Source organism: Bos mutus, chromosome 3 (assembly GCF_027580195.1).
Source record: "Bos mutus isolate GX-2022 chromosome 3, NWIPB_WYAK_1.1, whole genome shotgun sequence".
NCBI classification, from domain to species: Eukaryota; Metazoa; Chordata; class Mammalia; order Artiodactyla; family Bovidae; genus Bos; species Bos mutus.
The window spans coordinates 49,528,979-49,540,978 of record NC_091619.1 but is presented as its reverse complement, the minus strand read 5'-3'; the positions used below and the strand labels follow the sequence as shown (position 1 = coordinate 49,540,978).

At 42.8% G+C, this 12,000-nt stretch overlaps 1 protein-coding gene and 1 pseudogene across 5 annotated transcripts in view; both read left to right on the top strand.

Annotated features, from left to right (window-relative positions):
• Nucleotides 1-12,000, top strand: part of RPAP2 (RNA polymerase II associated protein 2) — a 130,756-nt gene that overhangs the window by 86,947 nt on the left and 31,809 nt on the right. The window contains exon 13 of one of the 5 annotated variants that reach the window (XM_070367684.1): nucleotides 7,049-7,255. The exons of 2 other annotated variants lie outside the window; for them this stretch is intronic. The gene's annotated coding sequence lies outside the window, so the exon portion shown is untranslated. Of the gene's footprint in view, nucleotides 1-2,589; nucleotides 5,212-5,996; nucleotides 6,210-7,048; nucleotides 7,256-12,000 lie in introns of those variants that run through there. 2 more of the 5 variants (XM_070367688.1, XM_070367685.1) reach the window with 2 other exon arrangements.
• Nucleotides 1,419-2,583, top strand: LOC138987233 (small ribosomal subunit protein uS2B-like; annotated as a pseudogene).

The following is a 12,000-nucleotide window of genomic DNA, read 5'->3' as shown; positions in this document are numbered from 1 at the left end:
GAAGGAAGATAGGAGGGGAAAAGTAAAGGTAGGGGATTAAGAGGTACAAACTACACCGTGTATAAAATAAGGTACAGGGACATACTGTATAGGAAAATATAGCCATTATTTTATTAACTTTAAATATAGTATTATCTATAACAGTATTGAATTACTATGTTGTATACCTGAGACCAATATTGTAAATAAACTATACTTCAATTAAAAATAAAATGAAGTAACATTTCACGTTACTAAATAATTTGCTGTATACTCTTGAGAGTCCCTCGGACTTCAAGGAGATCAAACCAGTCAATCCAAAAGGAAATTAACCATGAATATTCACTGAATACTGGTAAAGCTGAAGCTCCAATACTTTGGCCACTTGATGCAGAGAGCCAACTCACTGGAAAAGACCCTGATACTGGGAAAGATTGAAGGCAAAGGCGAAGGGGGCAACAGGATGAGATGGTTGGATGGCATCACTGACTTAATGGACATGAATTTGACCAAACTCTGGGAGATAGGGGAGGACAGAGGAGCCTGGCATGCTGCAGTCCATGGGGTTGCAAAGAGTTGGACATGACTTGGTGACTGAACAACAGCATATATTATTTACAAGAACTTACTCAGCAAAATAATCAATTATGACTCCACTGAAATACTGCAGTGTATGAACACATTTTCTATGCATTTAAACACATGATACTATTTTTATAAATTTGTTAATTCAGATAAAGCTAAAATTGCAAAATAAATGTCACTTATACCACAGTTTTTTAAAATAAATTTTGAAAAATCATACCTGAAAGGGCCCTTCCCTCTAACCTATTAGTGGCAGCTCTCCAGGATAAAGAGGAGAAGCAGCTGCTGTATCCCACTGCTTCCCTCCCTGGGCCCAGAAACACCTCTTTAGTTATCTCCCACACCCTGCAGGTCTAGGGCCTCAGGTGAAGGGCCAGTAGCTCACCAGAAACAGAAACCAAGTGGACTGATGCCCAAATGGACCACTACTGCTTCTGCCATGTGTATGTTAACTTGGGAACACCTGAGTAGGATTCAGTTTATGGAGCCCACCAGGCTCCTCTGTCCATGAGATTTCCCAGGCGAGAATACTGGAGTAGGTTGCCATTTCCTTCTCCAAGGGATCTTCCCAACCCGGGGATCAAATCCATATCCTCCTGCATCTCAGGCAGATTCTTTAAGGTAAGCAAGTGCTCAAAAACCAAAAGAAGGTATGTCAAAGAGACACAGAAACCAACCTGAAAGCTCCCAGTGGCCAATGCCATGATAATTCCAACAATGAAATAATAACAATATAGTACTGAATCGTGACCCAAAGTATAAAAGAAATATACATACTGATATAAGTGATTGAAAAATAAATGAGGTAGAAGAGACACATCTTCCTTACAGAAGAACTCCAAGTAATATATAAGGAGTCCTTCTGTACTACCCAGAGAGGGATCCATATGGCATTGTCCTCTATCCCCATATCTTAAAGGGAAATTTTCATGATGTGTACAGTTCTCGGTGTCCTGTATATGAAAGAGGAGGATGTCCTCAAATTCCTAGCAGCAGGAACCCACGTAAGTGGTACAAACCTTGACTTCCAAGTGGAACATTGCATGTACAAAAGGCAAAGTGATGGCATCTATATCAGGAATCTAAAGACGACTTGGGAGAGGCTGACAGTTCATGCCATTGTTACCATTGAAAAACTGGTTGATGTGACTGTCGTCATCCTTCAGGGAAACTGGCCAGCAGACTTCACTGAAGTTTGTTGCTGCCGCCACTGGAGCTACTCCCCAGGTACTTCACTCCTGGAACGTACACTAATCAGATCCAGACAGCTTCTGGGAGCCTCATTTTTCTGGTGATACTACCCTAGGGCTTACCACCAGCCTCTTATATTAGCCTGTCTACCATCACTTTGTGTAACACATTCTCCTTTTTGCTGTGTGGACACTCATCCCCTGCAATGACAAGGGAGCTCACTCAGTAGGCCTGATGTAGTGGATACTGGTCTGGGAAGTGTTCTGCATAGTCTTAGTGATCACACAGGTCATGTCTGATCTCTACTTACTCAGAGATCCTGAGAAGACTGAAAAAGAAGAGCAAGGCATGCTCAAAAGGCTGTGACTGGAGGCATTTCCAAGCAAATGAACTGCTCTAGCTACTGAGTTCATTGTAGCCTGAGGTTACAGGCTAGCCTGAAGGCAGGCTGGTGTCCTCTGTGCCTATTCAGTTGTTGCCTGCAGAACACTGGAGTGCTCAGCCTGCCACTGAAGGCTGGTCTGAAGCTCCCACTAGTCAGGCCACTGAATGGGTGGGAACAATTACTGGGTGGTCTTAAGCTGTTCTTCCATAGGCTCTTAAACTGAAAACAGAGATAAGGTTGTCAGAAAAGAATCAGTTTTGAAACAAATAAATGAATAAAACTATATGTATGGACTTCCCTGGTGGTCCAGTGGTTAAGAATCCACTTTCTAGGGGCTTTCCTGTTGGCTCAGTGATAAAGAATCTGCCTGCCAATGCAGGAGAAACAGGTTCATTCCTGATCCAGGAAGATACCACATGCCACTGAACAGCTAATTCTGTGTGCTACAGATACAGAGCCTGTGCTTTAGAGCCTGGGAGCCACAATTACTGAAGCCCATGCTCCGCAATAAGAGAAGCCACCATAGTGAGAAGCCTACACACCACAACTGGAAAGTAGCCACGACTCGCCACGACTAGAAGAAATCCTGAGCAGCAGCAAAGACTCAGCACTGCCAAAAATAAAATGCTTTAATTTTTTTAAAAAAAGAATCTACCTTCTAATGCAGGGGGCGCAGATTCCATCTCTGGCTGGTGAACTAACAGCCCACGTGCCACAGGGCAGCTAAGTCCACTTGCCACAACTAGAGAAGCCTGCACACCACAGTGAAGACCCAAGACAGCCAGAAAAAAAAAACACATAGATACTGTGCCTTCCAGGAGGTAGAGGCAGATATTCTTAAACTCAGTGACTTGCTCCCAGTGAACAGCACAGGGCAAGGAAGAACACCTTTCCCAAATGATGAAAGCTCACATCCTCAGTGATGCCGTGTGCATGTGTCACCCTGATACATATGATGAAAAGGGTGCTTCACCTCTGTGGCATTCTTCCCCTAAAAACATAACCTCAGTCTAACCATGGGAAAAGACAAATCAAGTTTGGAGGACATTTCTGCAGGAAATTTTGTGAGTACCTCAAGACTGTCATGAAAAACAAGGAAAGAATGAAATATTGTCACATCCTAGGGGAGCCATGTAAACCAAATGCAGCGTCGTGTCATAGTCTGAGTCAGAACAGGAAGAGGACATTAATGGAAAAACTGGTGAAATCCAAATAGAGTCTGAAGTTTAATTAATAGCAATAAACCAAGGCAGTTGTTAATTTTAACAAATGTATCATGGTAATGTAAATGTAAACAGTGGGGGAATTTGGGTAAGGGATAAACAGGAACTCTTTGTCACTTTCTAGAAATCTAAAATTATTTCAAAATAAAAAGTTTATTTTTTAAAAAGTACTAACTGGATATGAGAAGGGATGGAAAGATGAGACCGTCACTGCCCTCAGAATCTTCAGCCTGCCTGTAGAAGAGGCAGTTCAGTTCAGTCGCTCAGTCGTGTCCGACTCTTTGCAACCCTGTGGACTGCAGCACGCCAGGCCTCCCTGTCCATCACCACTCCTGGAGTTTACCCAAACTCATGTCCATTGGGTCGGTGATGCCATCCAACCATCTCATCCTCTGTCGTCCCCTTCTCCTCCCGCCCTCAATCTTTCCCAGCATCAGGGTCTTTCAAATGAGTCAGCTCTTCACATCAGGTGTCATTTTTTGAGATTGAATCCAAGTACTGCATTTCCGACTCTCTTGTTGACTATGATGAGAGAGGCAAGACTACGGTAAATGCACTGAAGAGGAACATCCATCCTAGCTTGCCTGGGATAGTCCCGAGTATATAACTGTAAGTTCAGCATCATCATTAATTACAAGTACCCTCTTTTATTTCCAAAAGTATTCTGATTTAGACATTAAATTATATGATATTACCACCTAAAAGGCACAGGGTATGCTGTGGGGGTCAGAGATAGGAGGGGACATTTGTGATGGCATGGAAGAATGGATGGGAGTTATGAAGTGGAGAGAGATGTCAGAGAGCTAGGAGGGGAGGGAGGGTATGGTCCAGGCAGGGGCAGCTTCAAGAAGAAAGTCCCAGAGGTAGGTAAGACCCAGGGTGTGTTCTTCTCAAGACAAAGACATCTGAAATTAGAGAAAACTGAGGAAAATGGCAAACATGATTAAAAAGAAAGGATCAACTAGAGTTTTGGTTCAGTTCAGTTCAGTCACTCAGTCGTGTCCGACTCTTGGCAACCCCACGGACTGCAGCACACCAGCCTCCCTGTCCATCACCAAATCCCTCAGCCTACTCAAACTCATGTCCATCACATCAGTGACGCCACCCAACCATCTCATCCTCTGTCGTCCCCTTTTGCTCCTGCCTTCAATCCTTCACAGCATCAGGATCTTTTCCAGTGATTTGGTTCTTCACATCAGGTGGCCTAAGTATTTCGGTGGAGTTTCAGCTTCAGCATCAGTCATTCCAATGAATATTCAGGACTGATTTCCTTTAGGAGAGACTGGTTGGATCCCCTTGCAGTCCAAGGGACTCTCAAGAGTCTTCTTCAACACCACAGGTCAAAAACATAAATTCTTAGGTGCTCAGCTTTCTTTAGTCCAACTCTCACATCCATACATGACTACTGGAAAAACCATAGCTTTGACTAGACAGGACTTTGTTGGTAAAGTAATGTCTCTGCTTTTTAATATGCTGTCTAGGTTGGTCATAGGTTTTCTTCCAAGGAGCAAGCGTCTATTAATTTCATGGTTGCAGTCACCATCTGCAGTGATTTTGGAGCCCAAAAAATAAAGTCAGGCACTGTTTCCACTGTTTCCCCATCTATTTCCCATGAAATGATGGGGCCATGAATTGGACATGGAACAACAGACTGGTTCCAAATAGGAAAAGGAGTATGTCATGAGAAACGCTGGGCTGGAAGAAGCACAAGCTGGAATCAAGATTGCCAGGAGAAATCTCAATAACCTCAGATATGCAGATGACACCACCCTTATGGCAGAAAGTGAAGAGGAACTAAAAAGCCTCTTGATGAAAGTGAAAGAGAGTGAAAAAGTTGGCTTAAAGCTCAACATTCAGAAAACTAAGATCATGGCATCTGGTCCCATCACTTCATGGGAAATAGATGGGGAAACAGTGGAAACAGTGTCAGACTTTATTTTTCTGGGCTCCAAAATCACTGCAGATGGTGACTGCAGCCATGAAATTAAAAGACGCTTACTCCTTGGAAGGAAAGTTATGACCAACCTAGATAGCATATTCAAAAGCAGAGACATTACTTTGCCAACAAAGGTCCATCTAGTCAAGTTTTTTGACTAAACCAAGTCAGTCTAGTCTGGTTTTTCCAGTGGTCATGTATGGATGTGAGAGTTGGACTGTGAAGAAAGCTGAGCACCGAAGAATTGATGCTTTTGAACTGTAGTGTTGGAGAAGACTCTTGAGAGTCCCCTGGACTGCAAGGAGATCCAACCAGTCCATTCTAAAGGAGATCAGTCCTGGGTGTTCATTGGAAGGACTGATGCAAAAGCTGAAACTCCAAAACTTTGGCCACCTCATGCAAAGAGTTGACTCATTGGAAAAGACCCTGATGCTGGGAGGGACTGGTGGCAGGAGGAGAAGGGGACAACAGAGGATGAGATGGCTGGATGACATCACAACTCGATGGACATGAGTTTGAGTGAACTCCAGGAGTTGGTGATGGAGAGGGTGGCCTGGCGTGCTGCAATTCGTGGGGTCGCAAAGAGTCGGACACGAATGAGCGACTGAACTGAACTGAGCTGAAGGGGACCAGATGCTACGATCTTAGTTTTCTGAATGTTGAGCTTTAGGTCTAATCAAGGCTATGGTTTTTCCAGTAGTCATGTATGGATGTGAGAGTTGGACTGTGAAGAAAGCTGAGTGCCAAAGAATTGATACTTTTGAACTGTGGTGTTGGAGAAGACTCTTGAGAGTCCCATGGACTGCAAGGAGATCCAACCAGTCCATTCTGAAGGAGATCAGCCCTGGGTGTTCTTTGAAAGGAATGATGCTAAAGCTGAAACTCCAGTACTTTGGCCACCTCATGGGAAGAGCTGACTCATTAGAAAAGACTCTGATTCTGGGAGGGATTGGGGGCAGGAGGAGAAGGGGACGACAGAGGATGAGACAGCTGGATGGCATCACCGACTCGATGGACATGAGTTTGAGTGAACTCCAGGAGTTGGTGATGGACAGGGAGGCCTGGTGTGCTGCAGTTCATGGGGTCGCAAAGAGTCGGACACGACTAGGCGACTGAACTGAACTGAAGCCAATTTTTTCACTTCTCTTTCACTTTCATCAAGAGGCTGTTCAGTTCTCCTTCGCTTTCTGCCATGAGTGTGCTCATATGTATACCTGAGGTTATTGGTATTTCTCCTGGCAATCTTGATCCCAACTTGTGCTTCATCCAGCCTGGCATTTCCCATGATGTACTCTGCATATAAGTTAAATAAGCAGATTGATAAAATACACCCTTGATGTATTCCTTTCCTGATTTGGAACCAGTCTGTTGTTTCATGTCCAGTTCTAACTGTTGCTTCTTGACCTGAATACAGATTTCTCAGGAAGCAGGTCAGGCGGTCTGGTATTCCCATCTCTTGAAGAATTTTCCAGTTTGTTGTGATCCACACAGTCAAAGGTTTGGCATAGTCAATAAAGCTGAAATAGATGTTTTTCTGAAACTCTTGCTTTTTTGATGATCCAGCGGATGTTGGCAATTTGATCTCTGGTTCCTCAGCCTTTTCTAAATCCAGCTTGAACATCTGGAAGTTCACGGTTCACCTACTGTTGAAGCCTGGCTTGGAGAATTTTGAGCATTACTTTGTTTAGCGTGTGAGGTGAGTGCAGTTGTGCGCTAGTTTGAACATTCTTTGGCATTGCCTTTCTTTAGGATTAGAATGAAAACTGACCTTTTCCAGTCCCGTGGCCACTGCTGAGTTTTCCAGATTTGCTGGCATATTGAGTGCAGCACTTTCACAGCGTCATCTTTTAGGATTTGGAATAGCTCAACTGGAATTCCATGACCTCCACTAGCTTTGTTTGTAGTGGTGCTTCCTAAGGCCCACTTGACTTCACATTCCAGGATGTCTGGCTCTAGGTGAGTAATCATACTATCATAGTTATCTGCGTCATGAAGATCTTTTTTGTATCAGATCAGATCAGGTCACTCAGTTGTGTCCAACTCTTTGTGACCCCATGAATCGCAGCACTCCAGGCCTCCCTGTCCATCACCAACTCCCGGAGTTCACTCAGACTCATGTCCATCGAGTCAGTGATGCCATCCAGCCATCTCATCCTCTGTTGTCCCCTTCTTCTCTTGCCCCCAACCCCTCCCAGCATCAGAGTCTTTTAGTATAGTTCTGTGTATTCTTGCTACATCTCCTTAATAACTTCTGCTTCTGTTAGGTCCATACCATTTCTGTCCTTTATTGTGCTCATCTTTGCATGAAATGTTCCGCTGGTATCTCTAATTTTCTTGAAGACATCTCTAGTCTTTCCCATTCTATTGTTTTCCTCTATATCTTTGCATTGATCACTGAGAAAGGCTTTCTTATCTCTCCTTGCTATTCTTTGAACTCTGCATTCAAATGGGTATATCTTTCTTTTCTCCTTTGCCTTTCGCTTCTCTTCTTTTCTTAGTTATTTGTTAAGGCCTCATCAGACAACCATTTTCCCTTTTTCATTTGTGTTTCTTTTTCTTGGGGATGGTCTTGATCACTGCCTCCTGTACAACGTCACGAACCTCTATTTATAGTTCTTCAGGCACTCTTGTCAGATCTAATCCCTTGAATCTATTTGTCATTTCCACTGTATAATCATAAGGGATTTAATTTAGGTCATACCTGAATGGCCTAGTGATTTTCCTACTTTCTTCAATTTAAGTCTGAATTTGGCAATAAGCAGTTCATGATCTAAGCCACAGTCAGCTCCTGGTCTTGTTTTTGCTGACTGTATAGAGCTTCTCCATCTTTGGCTGCAGAGAATATAATCAATCTGATTTTGGTATTGACCATCTGGTGATGTCCATGTGTAGAGTCTTCTCTTGTGTTGTTGGAAGAGGGTGTGTGCTATGACCAGTGCGTTCTCTTGGCAAAACTCTATCAGCCTTTGACCTGCTTCTTTTTGTACTCCAAGGCCAAATTTGCTTGTTAGTCCAGGTAACTTGACTTCCTACTTTTGCATTCCAGTTCCCTATAATTAAGAGGACAAATTTTGGGGTGTTAGTCTAGAAGGTCTTGTAGGTCTTCATAGAACCATTCAACTTAACTTCTTCAGCATTACTGGTCAAGCCATAGACTTGGATTGCTGTGATATTGAATGATTTGCCTTGGAAACAGAGATCATTCTGTCGTTTTTGAGATTGCATCTGACTACTGCATTTCAGACTCTTTTGTTGAGTATGATGGCTACTCCATTTCTTCTAAGGGATTCTTGCCCACAGTAGTAGATATATAATGGTCATCTGAGTTAAATTCACCCATTCCAGACCATTTTAGTTCACTGATTTCTAAAATGTTGATGTTCAGTCTTGCCATCTTGTTTGACAACTTCTAATTTGCCTTGACTCATGGAACTAACATTCCAGGTTCCTATGCAGTATTGCTCTTTACAGCATCGGACCTTGTTTCCATCACCCATCACATCCACAGCTGGGTGTTGTTTTTGCTTTTGCTCCGTGTCTTCATTTTTTCTGGAGTTATTTCTCTACTCTTCTCCAGTAGCATATTGGACATCTACCAACCTGGGGAGTTCATTTTTCAGTGTCATAGCTTTTTGCTTTTTCATACTGTTCATGGGGTTCTCTAGGCAAGAATACTGAAGTGGTTTGCCATTCACTTTCCAGTGGACCATGTTTTGTCAGAACTCTCTCCACCATGACCCATCCAGGCTAAATGAATTAGAACTTTATTGGGGCAGTAATTTATTTTCAAGCACACAGGAGGGAAAGTGAGCAAACCACCCTAAAATGAAAAACTTACAAAATTAATTTTCTTAAGAAAGATCCTTTTTTTGCCCTTATATATCTATTCTTTGCCCAACTTTTCCTGTACTCTCTCTAGGCCCTTCGATACACACTGAGTTCCAGCTCACCTAAGCTAACTCTAAAATGCATTGTGAGACCCCTCTAAACACTGGTATTGCCATTTACTAAGCTCTCAACTGATACAAGATTTAGCAGCTGCTTCCCTAGGCCTTGGGTGTCTGACCCCATCTGTAGTTCAGTCATGTGCTCTGCTGACTCAGAGCACACACTGGTGTTCTCTCCAGAACACTACTCCTTCACCCCATGTGGCATTCTTCATTATTGAAGTGTTACTTCAATAAGGCATAACCCCCAGGTTTTCATATGAACTCTGAATTTCAAAGAACAGAAAGGAATATTTTACAAAATCCCTGTTGCTCTTTCAGGGAAAATTTTTATTCTCAATAGCTTTTACTCTGAAAAGTAAACAGTATGATTCAGTTTCACTTTCTATTTAAGTACTTCAGCAACTAGCCCATATGCTGTTATATTCAGGCAATGGTGACTTTAAAAAAAAAAAATCTTTCCATTTGAATAATTCCCTTCCCTTCGTATACTCAAACACTTAAAATCCTCACTAGGCTTAATATTTTAGTGGAATCTCTATAAGGTATTATTTAGCATCTTCTGCTTATGGTCATGTCCAAATACTAGGTAATCTTCCTACTCATTAGGGAACAGGATCCATTCTCTATAAAGATTTACCTAAACTCCTGCATTGCAGGCAGATTCTTTACCACTGAGCCACTCGGGATGGGGAACACATGTATACCTGTGGCGGATTCATTTTGATATTTGGCAAAACTAATACAATTATGTAAAGTTTAAAAATAAAATAAAATTGGAAGAATAAAAAAAAAAAAAAGATTTACCTAAACTCAAGGAAAGTGATACCACTGTGAAGTTTGAAAATCTTCAAGAGTTTCACATTATAAGCCTGGCAGAAAAAAAGGAGGAAGGATGTCTAGAAGGCCACCTCTGTTGGGCTGAGGGTGGAGTGAGGAGCAGGGGTGACTTTCATCTGAAATGTGCCTAGAAAGGGCTGAATGAGGTTTAAACAGGCTCCTGGGGGCCTCTGAGGTGGAACTGGGTCACAGTACCTTAGCTGAAAGCAGTGGCACCAAGCTCTTCTCTCTCAATGAGCCTGCCTCGCCTCTGGTGGACCTATGGAGAAAAGCCTGCTTCAAGGTGCTAGTTTTCAGTTTGCTTCCCAGCACCTCTGCACTCATAACTAAAGCAAAGGAGAATATTGCATGACTTCAGAAGAAAGTCAGCCACCTTGCAACATCTTCAGGAAATTCTGCACTCCCCTAGGGCTTGCAAAACTCCCTGTGTCTTGCAGACCAAAGGCAAGATCTCAGTCGCCTAGCTCTAGTTTGCATAATTAAAGAAAGTGGAAGCTGGTTATTTTCTGGGTGACCCTTGACTCAACCAAGCTCACAGAGCCTATCACAAAAGTAAGACAGCATAAATTGAAGTGCTGTAGCAGTGAAAACTTTTATTATTTAGATGGGCAGGAAAAGCCAGTCCCTGGATGGATACCCATCCGAGCCCTGACCTGCTAGAGTCATACAGCCAAGACAGTGTTCACTTAACTATAATGTTATTCGAGTTGGCATACAAACAACAATAAAATTTCATATCATAATTTGTAAGACATTTCAGAGAAACAGTATACTAATATCTTCTATTATACTACCTATCTCCATTTTTTTATATGGAAAGCATAGCCAGTGATTTGTTAACTCCCTCCCTCCCACATTCTTACCTCTTTATTTTCTTTCTCCCATTATCCTATTAACATATTATCCATCTTTCGGGGGAAAAATTAAAACTGAATTTTAAAACTGTATTCAATATGGCCACATGGTAGGGGAGAGAGTCCACCTTCAGAAGTCAAGCAGCTCTACCTCTTTTCTGTATCGGCATCCAGATAGATTTCCTTTGCAAGAGTCTTGAAACTCTGGGAAAGGATATGAAAAGCGCTGCTGCTGCTGCTAAGTCACCTTCAGTCATGTCTGACTCTGTGCGACCCCATAGACCCCAGCCCACCAGGCTCCTCTGTCCCCGGATTCTCCAGGCAAGAATACTGGAGTGGGTTGATAAGCACTGGGCTGGTCTAAATCCCTGACTATAAGAAAGCACAGACTAAGACCCAGAGTTGACACAAGTTTAAGCCACTTTTAGCAGAGAGATTGCTAGAAACCAGGTTTCAAACTCATAGTCTATGGCAACAAAAAAGTTCAATGAGCTTTGAAGAGAGAGAGAGGAGCACAAAACAGGACTCTCTTAATCAAAACCCACCTGGGATCAGGGCAGCCGCCCTGTCTGGGTGAGCTAAACTGAGATTCCTCCACCTCCACCCCCACTTCCGTTTTAGAACAAGGGTCACTGCCACAAAGAGAGCTGAACTTGTAGACAGGGTTTGGATTTGAGTCAGAACAATTTGGTTTTAAGGCTCAGAAATTTTTGTTTGAAGCATCCAGGCTTGGTTAGAGGTTAAAAGATCATAGGGCCACCCAGCAGTCCTTGGTTTTCTAGAGTTTGGGAAAACAGCTCAGTTGCATTAGAAATTTCTCAGGGAAGACCTCTAGGACAGAGAAGGAATATTTACTAAGTGGAAGAAGCATTTGCTGAAGATCTTTCTAACCCATTTCTGAGAGTTTCAACTCAACAAACCAGCAAACACACATGTCACAACTTTGTTCTTTCTGTGATTAAAGCCTTGAGTTTTTTTGTGAAAAGTGAAATGCCAAGAAAGTGAGCTCGCTCATGTTGGTGAGAGAAGTAAGGTTCTGGGACATCTGGGTGGGAGGAGT